Source organism: Rhinopithecus roxellana, chromosome 5, assembly GCF_007565055.1.
Source record: "Rhinopithecus roxellana isolate Shanxi Qingling chromosome 5, ASM756505v1, whole genome shotgun sequence".
Taxonomy (NCBI): domain Eukaryota; kingdom Metazoa; phylum Chordata; class Mammalia; order Primates; family Cercopithecidae; genus Rhinopithecus; species Rhinopithecus roxellana.
Window position 1 is genome coordinate 127,474,405 of NC_044553.1, and position 19,264 is coordinate 127,493,668.

General features: G+C 43.3%; 1 protein-coding gene across 3 annotated transcripts in view; it reads right to left on the reverse strand.

Annotated features, from left to right (window-relative positions):
- GABRG3 (gamma-aminobutyric acid type A receptor gamma3 subunit) overlaps window positions 1–19,264 on the reverse strand; it is a 558,231-nt gene that overhangs the window by 423,583 nt on the left and 115,384 nt on the right. The window contains exon 1 of one of the 3 annotated variants that reach the window (XM_030931013.1): window positions 17,368–17,571. The exons of the other annotated variants lie outside the window; for them this stretch is intronic. The gene's annotated coding sequence lies outside the window, so the exon portion shown is untranslated. Of the gene's footprint in view, window positions 1–17,367; window positions 17,572–19,264 lie in introns of those variants that run through there. 3 annotated transcript variants of the gene reach the window in all.

The following is a 19,264-nucleotide window of genomic DNA, read 5'->3' on the forward strand; positions in this document are numbered from 1 at the left end:
CTGGAAGGCAACAGCACTTGGTCGGTTTAAATTCATCTGTCCTGGCTGGTACCACTGATTCAGCCAATTGCCATGAGCAGAAATGAGAAAATGTGAAATAGACATAAAATTAGTGAAATTGTTTTGAGGTAGAATAGCTAAACATCCTAAAAAAAGAAGCTAATATTTTTTAAGTGACTTCACATGTCACTAAGAGTAAATTTTCTCTTGTTCAAACACTAAAAGGCAAGGGACATTTCATTTTCTATGACCTCGATAAACAAGTAAGGTACAATGAAACTACCTCAACGTGGTAATTTCCAAATATCGAGCAGCACAGTTCCATAGGGTTCTGGTTGGGTCAGCCTTTTGTTCATTAATACAAGTGCTTATTTATCTTCCCACTAACTATTAAAGAAAATCCTCACCATAGGAAACAGATACGTCAAAAGAGCATTTAAAAGGCAGTCATTTGAAAGGTGTATAATTCTATAGTTGAAGGCATTTATAAGAGCAGCTAGAAAACTGTGGGTGGATATACCCCAAGCTATTGATATCAGTCACCTTGGGTGGGTGAGAGAGAACAAGGAATGGAAAGGTAAACTCACTGTCTTTAATAGACCACTGTACGTATGCTTGTTAAAATGGATGTGTAAAATGTCTGTAATCTTAAAAGTGAAAAAAAAACACTTAAAGGGAAAGGGGAGGGATTAATTTTGCTTTTCTCTTCTCCATGCTCCCTAACCAAGCTTTGGCATTTATAAAGGTGGTTCTGTTGCTTCTGACTCCCTGCAGCTGCGGGGGCAACCCTGTACAGTCTGGTGCCAGCAGGCTGGCCACCCTAGCTGGACCTGCTGTGGCCCCTGAGTGGACTTGCTGCGGGGATGCCCAGAGGTCCATGGTTCAGACACTCCTACTTTAACTGTGCCTGGGGAGTGGCATTTACTTGAGCATCCAACTGCAAAGGGTTTACTTTTTCAACATTACTAACACCTGAACAAAATAGGGAGCCATTCCTGAGGAGTGGGTTGTAAGTACAGGGAAAATATGTATACATCAAAGAAGAGGTAAGGCTTCTGGGCAGGCCCAGAACCTTCCAAGAGCACCTGTGGAGCATGGTGGAGTGTGTTGCTCCAGCATCAATTTCATACAGATCACTATACCTGTTAAATCTGAGAACTAAGAAAGATTATGACTAAGACTAGTTTCATAATTCACAAACCTGAACGCTGAAGGCATAACCCCCGTGTTAAACTTTTTACAGGGTAACAATCCGAAACAATTAAACGAAGTACTCATTAGAAACAGAGCTACATCATTTTTATCAGTGGCGGTTTTATGTGTTCTTCCTGGAGTTTTCAATATTTAAGACATGGTTAGTTTTTAATGCAGGTAGTACTTGGGGGAGTACTATGGAAGACAAAGTACCAACACATACAAATTATATACTTACGTTGATAAATAAGATATTAGCCACACATATGACATTTAGTGGGTATTAAAATCTATTACTTCTTAGTACTTTTATTAGAAGAAGTAAGCTCATAGTTGTATGGTGGAAATACTGTAATTCAACCCATAGCATCATATTTCTGAAGCACATAGCGAAGAAAGCAGCTTCTTTATAGTTACGTGACCACGGAATAATCTTCAGCCAAAGATTCCATACATTTCCCAAATAGACTTTAAGTAACAAATGCAGTCCCCATGACCATAATAGAAAATCTTCTCTCCCACTGAGCCAAAAGCACAGAGGTTGTCACCAAGCACGATTATATAAAAATTTAATATTAGTATTAAGACCTGTTGTTATTATTGTCATCATAGAGCCCAGGCATTTATCTGAACACCTCTCATAAGAAGGAAGAGGCCTCCTAATCAGTTTTCAGAGCCCAGTTTGAGTTTCTACCTCCCTCATGGAAATCCTGATTAGTTATTTCCAAATCCTCAAAGAAAGAAGTCACAACAAAAATCAAACTCATTTCTAAAACTGTGTAGAACACGGCAATTTTCAGAATTTCATGTTCTTCAGACTGAAATGAATTGACTGGCTCTCCCAGCTCCTAACACTGGCAGCCCCCCATGTGTATCATGGGACTCCCAGGCCTTGCTGACACACAGAGCTCAGGAGTGCTGATCCACTTCGGAAGGCATCCCGCATCAGGGGAGTTCATGATGGCGTGGCTTGAGTCACATGGATGTAGAGAAGCCGGACACCGTACATCTTTTACATTTCATTTTTAGTTGATTTTTGTATAGGGTGTGAGGTTAAAGTCTCCGGCAAGCTTGTCCAACTGGCGGCCCATAGGCCACATGCAGCCCACGATGGCTTTGAACGCAGCCCAACACAAATTCATAAACTTTCTTACAACATTATAAGATTTTTTTTCATATTTTTTTAGCTCATCTGCTATTGTTACTGTTAGTGTATTTTATGTGTGGTCTAAGACAATGTGTGGTCTTCCAGTGTGGCCCAGGGAAGCCAAGACTGGACACCCCTGGTCTAGGGTGTTGCTTTGTTACTGTTTTGTCTGTGGATGCCCAGTTGTTCCAGTGCGTTCTTCCTCCATTGAATTACTCTTGCATTTTTGTCAGAAAACAGGTTGATGTAACTGCATGGGTTTATTTCTGGGTTCTCCATTCAGATCTATGCGTCTATTCCTCTGTCAGACACCACACTGTCTTGATTACGTAGCTATATAACATAGCTTGAAATCAGGCACACTAATTCTTCCAATTTCATTCTTCTTTTTCAAAATTGTTTCAGCTATTCTAGGTCTTGTACTGTTCTACTGTTCTGTGAAAATTTTCAGATAAGCTTGTCTGGATTTTGGTAGGAGTTGCATTAAACCTGCAGATCAAGTAAGGAAAAATGGACATCTTTACTATGTTAAATCTTCCAATCCATGAACAAATATATCTCTCCATTTACCGAGGGCTTCTCTGCTTTCTTTCATTTGCATTTTATAATTTTCAGCATATATTAATAGATTCTGTACCTATTTGTTAGATTTATACTTAAGTATTTCATTTTTTGAAGCAACTATAAAAACTACTAAATTTTTAATTTTGGTTTTCACATGATTTTTGTAATTATATACAAATGCAACTGAATTTGGGTGATAATCGTGTATCCAGAGACCTTGCTGAACTCATGAGTCCTAGGAGTTTCTGGTAGATTCCTTGTGATTTTCATGTAGACAATCAGGTTATCTGTAAATCGGGACACTTATTTTACTCTTGCCAATCTACATGCTTTTTGTTGCAGCTTCTTGCCACATGCAGGTGCTAGGACTTCCACTGCGACATGGAAAATGACAGTGAAACCACACATCCCTGCCTTGTCCCTGGTCCTCAGTCTTTCACATCAAGTTTGATGCTAGCTGTAGTTCTGTGTGCATTTTGTAGATGCTTAGTATTAAGCTGAGGAAGTTTTCCCCTATTCTTAGTTTGCTGAGAGGTTTTTTTTTTTTATCATGAATAAGTATTATATTTTGTCAAATACATTTTCGCATCAAATGCTATAGTTGTATGACTTTTTTTTCTTTTGCTTGTAATATGGTGGATCACACAGATGGATTTTGAAAGCTGAATCAACCTTCTATATCAGAAATAAATCCCACCTGGTCATGATGTGTAATTCTTTTATACCTTGCAGGATTCTATTTGTTAATATTTGTTGAGGATTTTTGGATGTAAGTTCACGAAAGAAACTGCTCTGTTGTTTTTCTTTTTTATACTCTCTTTATCTGGTTTTGGTATCAGGTAATATTAGCTTCATAAAAAAATGATGGGAAATGTTTCTTCCTCTTCTGCTTTCTAGAAGAGATTTTGTAAAAATGATGTTAATTCTTCTTTAGCTGACTAGTAAAATTCTCCAGTTACACCATATAAAACTCAAGATTTCTTTTTTGGGAACATTAATTACTAATTAATTATTAATTACTTAATTGTTATAAGAATATTCAGGTTTCTACTTTTTTTTTTTTTTTTTTTTTGGTGGATAGTGGATTTTTAAAAACTGGTTCATTAATTCTGACTTTTTTTTTTTTTTTCTTTTTCCTGAGACAGGGTCTTGCTGTCACCCAGGCTGGAGTGCAGTAGCACAATCTCAGTTCACTCCAACCTCCACTTTCTGGGTTCAAGCCATTCTCCCCAGTAGCTGAGACTACAGGCATGCATCACCACATCCAGCTAACTTTTTTTGTATTTTTAGTAGAGACAGGGGTTCACCCTGTTAACCAGGCTGGTCTCAAACTCCTGATCTCATGATCTGCCCGCTTCAGCCTCCTATAGTGCTGGGATTACAGACATGAGCCACCGTGCCTGGCCAATTCTGATTTTCAGAACAGTATCAAATGTATAAGTTAAAAGTCTTCCAGTATTCTCAAAACATCCCTTTAGCGGCTGTAGAATCTATAGTGATATATACACCATGTTTCATTGCTCATATTGATGGCTGGTGTCTTTTGTATTTTCTTCCCCTTTGTTTCTCATTCTTCTATTTCTCTTATCTTTCCAGGGATTCTTAAACATTTTATGGGATTTTTCATTTTATTTATAGTGTTTTTAGTATATGACTTGTACAGTTTTCTTTGTGGTTGCTCTGGATATTACAATATGAATACATAAATAGTAGGGGTTGACTTGTGTCCCTCCAAAATTCAAATGTTGAAGTCCTACCCCCAGCACTTTAGAATGTCACTGAATTTGGAAATTGGGTCTTTAAAGAGGTGATGATGTTAAAATGAGGCCACTAGGGAAGGTTCTAATCTAATATGAAAAGAAAAATTGTAAGAAGAGAAAATTTGAACACAGGCACAAACAAACAGGGGAAGCCATGCGAAGACACAAGAAGACAAGAGCCAGCTATGAGCCAAGGAGAGAGGCCTCGGAAGGCACCAAATCTGATGATCTTGGACTTCCAGCCTCCAGAACAGTGAGAAAATAAAGTGCCCAGTCTGTGGTTCTTGGTTATGGCAGCCCAAGCAAAGTAACGCAACAACTTACCACAGTCTACTGTCATAAGAGTGGCTTAGCACTTTGAGTGAAGTGTAGAAAATCTACTTCCATTTAGATCCTTTCACAGTCCTCATTATTTAGATTTTACTGTCTAATTATTTTATCCGCATACTACATATTTTGCCCAATAATCAACATCTCATTCATCTTGCTGTTGGCAAAGCTCATTTCATTCTCTTATTCAAGGGTGTCTTTCCTGTTTTGCTGTTTATCAAGTGAGCTTTGATCACATCCTTGGCACTTTGGACATATTATGGGACTGGGGCTAACTCATCCTATGTTGTCCCTTAAGTCCCAAGGTCCCCAGGCAATCCGCCTTCTGCTTTTCCTGTGCTGGCTTGTTTCGTCATGACCAGGGACTTCTGGTCCTAAGAGGAAACCAAGAGCAAAGGGGCAGCTCTATCTTGACTGGCACTAGAAGACTCTATGTCACACTAGATAAAAGTATGACACATTTTATCCAGTATATGGAGGATTTTTATGTTTCTTGAATCATTTCTTTTTGTCATTTCCCATATGGTAATTTGCCACATATGAATTCTGCAAGAATTTCTAATTTACTTGAACAAATAGAGACTTTGCTTGTCCTACTAGACTTAGGAGACTTTTAGTACTAAATCCTGGAACAGGTTTAGGGCAGGCTCAAATTCTTTTTAAAATAATCTTGATGACAACTTTGTCAAACTTCTTATTTAAAAACTAACAAAATATTTCCTCTTCCTAATGCCCAAGTCAAGTTGGCTTTTAAAAAAGGAGAACATATCTTCAAAATTGGGTCCTGAGATATTGACATTCAGTGTTGTGTGTGTGTGTGTGTGTGTGTGTGTGTGTGTGTGTGGTTTTGTTTTGTTTTGTTTTTTGAGACAGAGTCTCAAGTCTGTCACACAGGCTGGAGTGCAGTGGTGCGCTCTCAGCTCATCGCAACCTCTGCCTCCCAGGGTCAAGCAATTCTCCCGTCTCCTCCTAAGTAGCTAGGACTACAGGCGCCTGTCACCATGCCTGGCTAATTTTTGTATTTTTAGTAGAGATGGTGTTTCACCATGTTGGTCAGGCTGGTCTTGAACTCCTGACTTCAGGTGATCCACTCGCCTTGGCCTCTCAAAGTGCTGGCATTACAGACATAAGTCACCATGCCTGGCCAACATTCAATATTTTTTAAAAGACTGAATCTTCTCTTCCTGTGTTTTCAGAGCATATTAACAAAAATTTAAAACACTAAAATTGTGATAACTCCAAATCATTCAGGCCTCTTTCTGTATGTTACCCAGGACTTTGTTGCTACAGTTTCTTTCTTTTTTCTTTTAATTCCGTCTCTTCTTACAACACATCTGATTAAAAAAAAAAAAAAGGATAATAGATTTAAGAAGAAAAAAATTAGTTAATAATGACAGCAGGCTCACAATATTATCATAACGTAATTTATCGTGGATATCCTTATTCTCCAGGGCAGCATTTCTCAAATCCTTGACAGTATGACATTTTGGGCCAGATAATTCCTTAGGGAGGGATCTTTCCTGCATATTGAGGCTGCTGAGTGGCCTGCCTGGCCTTGACCCATTCACTGCCAGTAGCACACCTCCCCAAGGCTGCAGCAGCAGAACACCTCCAGTCACTGCCAAAGTCTTCTCAGTGGGGACTGGGTAGGTGGGAGACAGAATCGCGCCAGTTAAGTATCTCTGCGGTAGGGTGAACAGAAAATTTAGAGAATATTATAATTAAAGCTGCAATCCTGAAAGACAAAAATGATTGGGAGGTGTTGGAAAAAGGAAGGAGAGATAAGAAGAAAGAAAGAAAGAAAAAGAGAAAGAGAGAAAAAAGAAAGGAAGTAAAGGAGGGAGGGACGAAAGGAGGGAGGGAAGGAGAGAAGGTAAAAATAACTAAATAAAATTTTTCTATGCCTCAGGAAAAGTTGTGAATGAGGTGAGCTGTGTCTACAGGGAAGATACTCTTTCTTCCTAACCCCAGAGAAACAGGTCGGTCTTTCTAAGCCCCAAGTACCTAGGGTCCGCAGGAGCCCACACTCTTTCCTTAAAGCGTCTGCAGCCTTTCTGGGCGGCTGCCTCTGCCTTTCCATTTCTTACGTGCCAGGAGGCAGGACAGCATCTCCAAGTATCTGCCCACCAGAGCTCAAAGTCTGGTAGAAGGAACTGACACTAGAAACGCATTCAAGGTCAGGCGCGGTGGTTCACACCTGCAACCCCAGCACTTTGGGAGGCCAAAGCAAGGAGGATCACCTGAGGTCAGGAGTCTGAGACCGGCCTGGCAAACATGGTGAAACCCCTGTCTCTACTAAAAATACAAAAAAAAAAAAAAAAAAAAAAAAAGCCGGGTGTGGTGCCAGCTACTTGGGAGGCTGACGCAGGAGTACTGCTTGAACCCAGGAGGCAGAGGTTGCAGTGAGCCGAGATCAGGGCCACTGGACTCCAGTCTTGAGCAACAGAGTGAGACTCGTTCTCAAAAAAAGAAAAGAAAAGAAAAGAAACACATTTGTATGGTTCACAAGTGCTTTCACGCAGAGTTGGACACATACAGCAATAGAAAAACAGTAACAAGCACAAAAAGAAGGTGGACAGGATCCAAAACTTGTCCCTTTTCTGACCCAGTGTGAATGTATTAATCATTTGGAAACTGGTTCCAGATTTGAAAAACATGCAAACGGAAGTTACTATCTTATAGTTATTGGTCCCTCCCAGAAGATACAAAAAGGAAATGTGCACACGGAGCTACTGACAATGAGAAGGTAAATCCTGGTTCTAATTTCATGCCTTGTGTAGAGATCCTTGTCCGAAGACAATTTGAGTTTCCAGCTCAGCAGCCCTGGGTTCAAAGTCCAAAGATGAATGAGCTGTGAGCACAAACAAAGGTGAGAAATTAACGAATCATCTCTCTGCTGGAAGATACAATTGTTTCTGATCTGCAAAACACCGCAGAGGCACAATGATTCATCTGGTTGACCAGATGTCTGTGGACATGTTTTACCCCTTTACTGCACCACATGCTCCTGAGGGGCAGAGACTTGCTCTGATTCGACTCAGGATGCTCAGCAGTGCTGAGCCTGGAGCCCCTACACAGTTGTGCTCTCAATAAATATTTGCTAAACTAAATGACAAACATGAGGAAAAGACACGCAGAAACCAGAAGCTGGCTTTGTGTGACGGTGCCCACTGTGAATCGCGAAAGAACAATTTGTCATGAGTTAGTATGAGCTGACTGGCTATATTTTGCTGGGAACTGTACGTGATGAATTGGAGCATTTCCGAATGCAAGGATCTGCAGCCTGCCAGGCTGACCATATGGTGGCTGTTGATGAGATGCGATAATCCAGGTTGGGCTGAACTGCTGGAAATGGGAGAGTTGCCGTGGGTGCCAGGAAGGGAAGGAGGGTCCTGAGGGAAATCCTGCAGCCAGGAGGAGCTCAGTTTCTGCATGTAGAGAAGGGATCAGGCATCCATGTCTGAAAACTGGGGTTGGTGTGGAAGAGGAAGTCAGCAGAGGCAGAGCCAGGAGGAAGGCACGTGCTTCCCGGACCAGGTCTCTCCTCCTGGCTCCGCTGGGAGGACACTAAACTCCCAGTCTCTCGCTGCTTGAAGCAAAACATCCCAACAGAAAAACCTAAGTTTAGTGAAAGAATGGGGAGCAGATGATACTTGTCTCCTCTCCCATGCTGTGGCATCATTCTCTTTAGAAAGTGATGAGTATACACTCAGTTATAAAAATTGTGGGACAATTTTACAAATAATTAAATTATGAGAGCCAACCACATGTGATGCTACGAGGAAGGAGTTCGCTGTGAGATGCCACACCTTCCAGCACATTTGCCAGCATCTACACGGAGACGGAGACCTACCCACGGGAGACCACGGTGACGAGAAACCACGTGTTCCCCACACCTGTCTCAAGAAAGTAGATGGGATGTGTCTTGATTCCCGAACTCTCCTGTGTCACCACAGAAGCATGTGTGTCTGCATTTACCAATTCTTATACCGCGGCCAAGTTCTGTCATCCACAGAAGCATGTGTGTCTGCATTTACCAATTCTTATACCACGGCAAAGTTCTGTCATCCACAGAAGCATGTGTGTCTGCATTTACCAATTCGTATACCACGGCGAAGTTCTGTCATCTAGGCGCTTTTGCCAAAACCACCATATAAATGCCTTCATTCAACAGAGTTGGCCAAGAGTCAGCCACACAGGGGCCTGAGCCGTTCGCTGCTGACATGACGGTGACAAGACAGTCTAAGTCCAAAGTCCTTGTGGAATTTGTTACTGAAATGTGATTTTTTTTAGAAAACTGACCATGGGAGACATCAATGTGGTGACAATCCAGCCCCGTTCAGTTGCAGAGATGCTGCCTCTCAGAGGGTGGAGAGCGTATTAGGCTTATAGATTGAGGCAGAACTTTGAGGCATAGCTGTAAAGAAAGGAAACCACGGTGTAGACACAGATATTGTGATGTGTCTTATATATAAAATAGGCTAGAAAAATGCTATTTTCTGTGTAAATTTTGTGTATGTGTGTTGTCACCATGTATATATTCGGGAAACTATATACTAAAATGTAAATGGTAATATCTAGAATTTTTTCTTCTTTGTGCTTTTCTATGTTTTTAAATTTCAACAATGAATATCTTTCTGTAACCAGAAAAAAAAAAAACCTTTTGAGTGCAGCATAAACACAACGTGGCGTAACCGCTCTCAGGCCCAGTTCCATCGAGGGAGGGCTCTCCCTGCTCCCTGCAGAGCTGCTTCCCTCTACTTATGCTTTCTGAGTCCCAGGAATCTGGGCCTCCTCAGGCCCAGAAGCTTTTCTTAGAATCCAGGAAGGTCAATCCCATCTGTACGGCCACACGCCAAACACATTAAACCAGGATCATCTATTATCTGGTGCTGAGACTGGGAGACACTGCTTTCTAGACTAAGCACACTGCAAACATGGAGGCAGACAACTTTTTAAGAAGGCAGCTGGTGCAACAAAAAGCTGCAGAGCCTGAAAGTCCTCATCTGGAAACCCTCCTCACCCCAAATGCCTTGGACGATGCCCTCAGGCTCTCTGGACCCTGGTCTCCAAAGGAGTAATGAGGAAATAATGCTCACCCCTGCAGCCTCTGAAGGCTTGACTGCTGCGGCCTTCACTCTAAAATGGAAAAGGCAAGCACCTGAGTCCTTGGCACAGAACCCAGGATGGGACTCGTGGAAGCAGCCAGCTTAATACAGATCTGTGGGCTGTATGGAGTAAACACTCAGAGCCACTAAGGGTAACTGTGTGTGTCTCCCATGTGCCAAAGACTATGCAATGTGAACTGCGCACATAAAACCAACGTCAGGTGTCAGAACAGTGGCAGGAGGACTAATACTGCTATTACCATCTTTATTTTTTAAGTGCAGGGTCATGAGGCTGAGAAGGTGTCCCATGGCACTGGCTTTGAAACCAGGTATTCTGACCAAACCGTGAGCCACTGTGCTCTGTGCCTCCCAGCATGAAGTATGGCATGAAGCCATTTACGCGCTGAAGTGACCTCGATATTTAAAAAGGTGCAATAGTGTCAATGCCTTCTGAAGTTCCTTTTTTGGGACTCTTTATGTCACTCTCTGACTTACAGAGCATCCACCATACTGGAAATTCGGTTTCTATCTTGAGTGCCCAAATATTGTTGCCAAAATTTTCCGGCCCGTTATTTTTCTAAAATTTTTAAAAATAAAAATTTTAAGGGCCTTACTTTTTACAAAAACATCATAGCTATGACCATGCATAATCTTTCTGTATGTCCAATAGAAGGATCAACATGAGAGGTCAAGAGAATGCACACTCAGGACTGGACCTTGTGTATATGAACAGCAGAATGTTCGACTCCAGCAGGGAGCTACAGGGCTTAGCAGCTCATAACAAATAGTATTTACAATGTCATGACAGCTGACTCTCAGAGAGCACCAGTGAACTGTTCAGTGCTTCATACGCTTTTCTCAGGACTCCTGACTATTATCATCATCATCACCACTGCACAGACGGGAAAACCAAGGAGGAGGGCATGTGAGGGTCTGCCCACTGTCACACAGTATAAGTGTCAGAGCCAGACTGTGGCTGAATTAGCCTGGCTAACAGCCCTCCACTTCATCACAGCTTTCCTGTCTCCACCTCACCAACCCAGTCACATGTGACATTGGTCTGTTCCCTTCTCATTTTACACTCCTTTCCTCGCTGGCTTCAAGCCCCAGGTACCAGGGACACAATGCTCAGGCACTCTCTGAGTGAGCACCCGTTCCAGAGGAGATCTTCTCTCTCATCCCAATCTCTCTCAATCCTCTAGACACTGCCTGTCTAGAGGAGTCCGTGGGGTAGGGTTCAGTGACTGGGGATGTGTGCCAGGAAAACACATTAGAGAAGGAGGTTCCTTCTCAGTTTCCTTTGACTACGCCATGCAGGAATCTACAAACTCAGTTGCCAGACCAGGTCTAGTGAAAACCCAAGGAGAAGACCATGTGGATGGAGATCCTGGCAATTATGTGGGGCTGCAGGGGGGATGCTCTCCTGGGAGGGAGAGAGCTGCTGCTTGATGGATTTTTGTGAATTTCATTCCCTAATTTTGCAAAATGAAGACATTGAGCAAGTCATCTCAAAGGTCCTGCCCTTCCTGTTCTGAAAACTCCGTAATTCAACTTGCACACAAAGAAAACACATATTTGATAAACACATCTATTTTTCAGTGGCCGGCCTGCCTGTTGTTTTCTCCAGCACTAAATCACCCGAGATTAAGCACAGTCAGCTGCACAGCAGCCCGGGACAGCACCACATGGAGCCTCCAGAGCATCTGCTGGTTGCTGCAGACACAGGAACAACCATTAGGTGTGAGTGCTGTGGGTCCTTACACAGCAGCTACCTGACAGCAAACCACCGTCCAAGGCAGGCAGGGCCACACAGTGAGGTCTCAGACAGTGGGAGAGGAGAACACAGAGATGAACATGGACACATAAAAATAAGACAACAGAGAAATACAACGTGAAAGACACGCCCTGCCTCAGTTGTATTTATTTGGAAATGCACACACACAAAGAAACATGATTTATAAGACTCAAATCTGGGAGACCACCCCCCCAAAGATTCCCCAGTTCTGTCAGAAAGGAAGTCAAAAACTAGTAAACCAAGTCATAACAGAAGGACATGGCTGACGTGATCCAGACACAGAAGCCTGGGGTGAATGGGACATCAGAGGGCCAGGTGAGAGAAGAAAATGATGAGAATCTTTAAACTCCACAGTAAAAGAAGCATTGTTTCATAAAACCGCAAGTGCGTAAGAAAAGTTTACTTAATAGGTGTGACATCAGCAAAACTGGTGAGGCAGGGACCTCTGAGGTGTTCCTCCTAAGAAATGCTGAAACACTTGACAGAAGCTGGCAGAATCAACCTTACCAGCATGCTGGAAGACAGTCACGGGGTTATAACCAAGGAATGTGTGCCACTGAAACCGGGCAGGAGAACACTGCAGGACTTCAGCTTGTCGCAGCTCTGCCCTGCGACACAGTACAGCAGCCGTCTTGAATACGGCAGGCCGAGTTTCCATGTGGACATTTCTGGAAAGAGCAGAGTGGATCTTACACCCAAGGAATCACATTTGTTGGTTTCGACCTGACAGGGGTTTCCCTGGAAAGATGTATGCAGGGAACTGACTCACAAAGAAAGCGGAAAATCTGAACAGATCCAGAGCAAGCAACGAGGTTGAATCAGAGATCAAAACTTTCCAGCAAAGAGAAGCCCATGATCAGATAGCTTTTCTGGGAATCCTACCAAATATTTAACGAAGAATCAACACCGGTCCTTCTCAAACTCTTTCAAAAATAAGAGAGGAGGAAACTTCTCTTTCTATGAGGTCATCATTACAAAGCCAAGCAAAGACATCACAAGAAAAGGAAACTACGGAACAATATCCCCTGTGAATATATATGCAAAAATCTTGAACACAATGCTAGCAAACTGAATCCAGGAGCATTTAAGGGATTACACGTCATGATCAAGTGGGATTTATCCCAGAAATGCAACAGTCATTCAACATACAAAAGTTAATGCAATACATCACATTAACAGAATGAAGAGGGAAAAAAATGATCAATTCAATTGATACCAAAAAAGGAACTCACAAAATACAGCATCTGTTGATGAAAAATTAACTCAATAAACTAGAAACAGAACTTCCCCAACATGACAAAAAGTATGTATGAGAAATCTGCAGCTGACATCATACTTAATGACAAGACTGCACCTTTTCTCCCTTCAGAGCAGGAACCAAACAAGTATGCCCTCTTTTGCAACATTTTACAGGAAGTTCCAGCCAGAGCAATTAGGCAAGAAAAATAAGTAAAAGGCATCAAAATTGTAAAGGAAGAAATAAAACTATCTCTGCTTACATATGATATGCCCTTATATGTAGAAAATATAAGAACACACCCACAGTTAGAGCTAATAGACAAATTCCACAGTGTTGCAGGATACAAAATCAACTCATCAAAAATCAGTTGCACCGATTTCATATGCCAGCAATAAAAAGCCTGAAGAGGAAACACACTAGCAATAAGCAAAAGTAGGAAAACTATTTCATTTACAAGAGTCAAAAATACTTCGGAATAATTTTAGCCAAAGAAGTACAAGTCTTGTATACTGAAAATTATCAAATGTTGAAACTTTTTTTAAAACACAAATAAATGGAAGGACATCCTAGATTCATTAGTAAAATGCAAATCAAAAACACAATCACATACCACCTCACAACCACTAGGATGACCACAAACCTAAAATAAAGTAAGTGTTGTAGAGGATGTGGAGGAATTGGAACCCTCATGTGTTGTTGGTGGAACTGTAAAATGGTGCAGCTGCTACAGAAAACACTTTGGCAGTTTCTCAGTTAAACATAGAATTCCCATATGACCCACAATTCCACTCCTAAACGCAGGTGCTGCTCAGCTTACAGTGGGGTTACCTACCGATAACCCACCATATGTTGAAAATACTGTAAGTAAAATATGCATTTAATACTACTAACCTACCAAACATCATAGCTTAGTCTAGCCTACCTGAAACATGCTCAGAGCACTTTATTAGCCTATAGTTGGGCAAAATAATCTAACACAAAACCTACTTTATAATAAAGTGTTGAATATCATGTGTAATTTATTGAAAGTGAAAAACAGAATGGTTATGTGGGTACTCAAAAGTACGGTTTCTACTGAGTATGTAGTGCTTTCCGGCCATTGTAAAGTCAAAAAATCTTAAGTCAGGGACTACCTGTCACACAAAAGAACTGAAACTGAAAACAGGTGTTCAAACAAAAACTTGTACACTGATGTTCACAGCAGTTCTATTTAAAATGGCCAAAAGGTGAAAACAACTAAAACGTCCATCAACAGATGAATGGACACACAATGTGGCATATCCATACAGTGGAATACTATTAAGCCATGAAAAGGAATGAAGTACTGACACGGGGTACAGCATGGATGATCCTTGAGAACATGATGCTGAGTGAAAGAAGTCAGTCACAAGAGGGAAGCCACATGGCACAGGATTTCATTCACATGCAATATTCAGAACAAACAAATGCACAGAGGCAGAAAGCAGATGAGTGTTTGCCGTCCTGGCAAGATGTCCTCCCTCCACATGTCCACAGCCTTCTTGCATGATCTGCCACTGTGCCCTACGCTCGGGGGTCTCCAATCCAAGAGCCTCTCTCCCCCTCCCACCCTGAGACCTGGCAGGGGCTGCTACTACGGTCACACGGTAGAGTCCTGTGCAAACACATGTCTCGGGACTGCCTTTCAACTCTGAGTCTAGTTCCAGGGCTACGGACCCCGGCTGTACCCTCGAGTCACCTGGGGAGGTGACTGAACCATGCTAATGCCAGGCTGCCCTAGAGACTAGACTTAGAATGTGGACAAGAAGCCTCTGGTGTGTTCCCCACAGAGGACACAGCAGCCTGCACCCTCTTCCCAAAGTGTCTATACCACAGGGACTGCAGGCAGCACATCCACCTCGCTTTCCCCAGTTGCCTGCAGGCGGGCTGCCCTCTCCAATCCAAGGGAATCCCGCGCTCTGTGGATTCCGCAGCTGATTCCCCAATGCTTGCCCACCGTTGCGCCTTCCCACCACACATGCACACACACCCTACAGCACACCACACACACACACTGCACATTACACACAAACATACACATGCACACACTCCACAGCACCCCACACACATACACACACATGCACTCCACAGCACACTGCCAAAAGTCACTTCTATGAATTGCTGAGATCAGAGGCCCTTAAACTACTGTAAAAGTCCCAGGGCCTGTGGAAGTGGCTCCTAGGGCTGGTGCTCACACAGACAATGAAGACGACGCAGTGTCAGAAGGACAGCCACGTTTTGTGTTGATCTCGTCTGTTTGCGACAGCCCAGGAAGCACCTCTTCAGAGAGAGTGGCACCCTCCTGGAGACGCTGGCCACGTGGTTTCCACAGCGATGGAGGTCAGTGGTCAGTTGCTGAATCCACGTAAAACTAGCATAGAGTCTGCTCCATGTGGCTGAGGACTGTTTTCCTACACGGTACCCAATTTGCTAATTCTTTGGTCCCCATGACTAAAACAGACACACTTAGTTAACCACTGACTATAATGGTTAAAGACTGATCAGTCTTTCCAGAAGGTTCTCTGACTCTTGTGCCATGCAGCCCCAGGCTAGCCTGAAGTGCCCAGGTCCGCATTCACTGTTGTACCACCAGGACCGGTCTTCTCAGTGTTTGCTTATTTGTCTCACTACAAAAGCACCTTGGGCTAAAGACTGAGTCAATCTCCATCATATCTCAACATTCTGGCTGAGGGTCAGGGCAGAATAACCTCCATTTCCCATTCGGAGGCACCTTGCCAGGTGGAGACACAGGCACTAAGAATTTTGTCTTTTCTAAAAAATAAGAAATGTGCCTGGAAAACTCAGAAGGAAAAATAAAAAAAGAGGTTGTAACCAAAAGTCTAAGAGAGATACAGAACCGCAGGATTTCAGAGGCACCTGGGATAATCCCGAAATGTTCAAGGACAAGATGGGTATTTGAGTCTGGAATGAAAGAATCAACATTCCATCAGTTTATTTGAGCAGTTCAGCTGGAGGATGGAGCGTGAGCAAAGTGGCTGAGGCAAGACGGGGCCTGGATGAGATGAAACATGAGCCTACTGGGACTCAGGGTTCTCAGGTGGGGTGAGGCCTGAGGCTGAGTCTCTCCACTGTGCCCCAGCCCAGACACCAAACCAGGCTTCCCTGCACACACTTTTGCTGTGGATGATGTGGTGACAAGTCAGAGGTGGACTGTGATCATGTAGACAAGGAGAGTTTGGCAGCTTACCTTCACAGCATGTCAACGAGGAGGCTTATTGAATAAACAGAAGGAAAGAGAAGTGTGGGAAACAATCACTTATTTAAACACTGCTAATGGATATTTAAAACTCCCATGCTCCGCGTACATGGTGAACACATACTGCAGATGGTACCTGGGGCTTTGTGATACTTTTTGGAAGGAATGATCCATATGTAGATTTTGACATCCTACATGAGGCCATGGGTTTTTTGGCCTTTGCACATAATTCATGCACTTGGAAGTCATGAGAATTCATTGAAAATAGAAAAGCTGGCTGGGCGCGGTGGCTCACGCCTGTAATCCCAGTACTTTGGGAGGCCGAGGCAGGCAGATCACGAGGTCAGGAGATCGAGACCATCCTGGCTAATAGGGTGAAATCCCATCTCTACTAAAAATATAAAAATTAGCCAGGCTTGGTGGTGTGTGCCTGTAATCCCAGCTACTCGGGAGGCTGAGGCAGGAGAATGACTTGAACCCGGGTGGCGGAGGTGGCAGTGAGCAGAGATCACGCCACTACATTCCAGCCTTAGTGACAGAACTCAAAAAAAAAAAACCACGTCAATAGCTCTTACTTTTCAGGAATCCAAATTTTGCCATTTGTCAGCTCAGATGACTAAAATGTTGATGCCGCTTCCTTTCTGATGAAAGTCAGGAAACAATGGTCTTAGCCTTTGTTAATACAGCATTTGTTAATGCTTGTCCACAAGTATCATTTGAGTCATAAAAACTGCCTCTATTTTTCCCTGCCTCATTTGTGTTATGCTAACAAGCCTAGCACTTGTAAGTTATCATTAAAAACTTGAAAATATATTTTATATAGTTTAGGCTGGTTTGATCTTTACATGATAAAATACAATGATGAAACAAACTGCACTACACAGACCCACAGACAGGCTTTATAAAGCACAAAATAAATGGTTAACGGGGAAAACCTGTAGTCCTGAGAATTCTGTAGTAGAAGCCAAGATGCAGGGAGTTCAGAGAGGCTCACCTCCTGTGGCAGAGCAGGCACGAGTGACAGAGAGCAGGTCCCTCAGGGAGCAGAGCTCTAGCAGGCATCGACGTTCCTGCTGCTGTCCTGGCTGGTCTTCACTCACCAAGCCAGGGTCTACCGCGGCTCTCACTGCAGGGGCTTGAAAGGCATCTGTGGTCCCTGTTGTCATTTCTTATCCTACTGTTTGTAAACTAAATGAGTTTACTTTCTGTATCCTTTCCACATCAATCACGTTCTGCAACTGCGGAACAACTCTGTGGTTTTACTCCACAACATCCTTCTTCAGTTGTGGGGGTGGGACGCAGACCCAGTCCTTGGCCAAGTGGCTTCTAATCAGGTTCCATTTAATGTAGGGCACCACTTGTCATGATTCCTCTCGTAACCTTTCTGATCTGAAACCTTGCCTGCAGAAGTTTTTTTGTCTTACGTTTAAAATTCAGCTATGAATGCTGATGAATGTCATACAAGCCATGTGTTCCCCGGATAAATGCAAGGCAATGCATTCGTGACATTCTAGATTCTTTCTTCTACAATTACACCTGCAGCTTCATTTCCTTTCATGATAAAGCAGGGGAGAGGCTTCATGTGATTGATTGGGTGGTTGTTCAGGTCAGATGTCAAATGCACTGTGACCTGGTTTTTCCACAGTGTTTTGGGGCCTGATGCTTGTTGCCCCTGTGACTCAGCAGACAGGACTGCCTCCGTCATCCCAGGGAGGACACAGCCGCAGGGTCAGGGCCATGTCTGAACACACCTCCCCGAGAAGCGGGCAAGGTAATCTTGACCAGAGAGCTTCTCGTGATGACAGCGAAACATTTTATTTGTAATGTGATGTGACTGAGTGCCTTGCTCCACCACTGAACATTCACCAGGATGTGTTGAGATAAACACTCTAACTGAAGCACTCTCTGGGACCCCCAGAGAACTCTCTCTGAGGATTAAAATTCAATTCAGTGAAATGTAACCAGTTAACAGCCACTGGAGGGATCTACCACACCTGGAAATACAGCTCCAAGAGCCTTCTTTACTATTGGAAATCGATGTCATACCCATATGGGAAAGGCATGAGCATCTGCAGTATGTCTCCTGGGGAGCAGGGTCGACCACAGCAGCAGGGTTCGGCCACGGGCTCTCAGCCACTGGCTCTGGGAAGCCCATGCTGTTGGTATCGTAGCAGCATGATACGATACAGTCCTGCCTGCCACTCAGCGTTTCCTCCAGCTCCCTTCCCTCCTGGCCCGTGGAGTAGGTCAGTGATCCATACTACGTGCTCTGACACCCGTTTGGGGCCAGTCTCCTCTGCTGCACCCACACTTTGATAAGACAGAGCTCTGCGGCCAAGAACTCCTCAATCAATAAACATATTTTTCAATCAATGAATGTGTCTTTATTCAAGAATCAATGAGTGAATAATAAATTTCAAATGAAAGTTTAATAAAAATACAATCGTTAAGGAAATTACTAATTCTACCAGAAGATGTATTATAATTCACCAGTTTCCCAACCCAAAGCAGTCTGATCTAGTAGGAGAAGCCCTCAACAAAACATGAGACTCAAAAGACCCTGGTTCTATCAGTAGGCATCGAGCATCCTTGTAGCCTCTGGGCCCCACCTTTCTAATTTGCAAGCTATCTGTTTGTGGGGGACAGCATCTATACCTGTTAGCTTTTACTGTAACCAACACACACTGGCTTAAAGCAACAACCATTTATTACTGCTCAGGAGTCTCCAGGTCAACTCGTGGTCCCGCTGATGTGCGCCAGGCTTAGCCCACATGGGCTCTACTCACTCAGCTGTGTGCCCTCAGCCACCCGTTAGGGACCATTTCACCTAAGGGGACCTGAGTGGGGTGGCCTGCCTCTTCTCCACAAGGTCTCTATCCCCCTCCCCACCC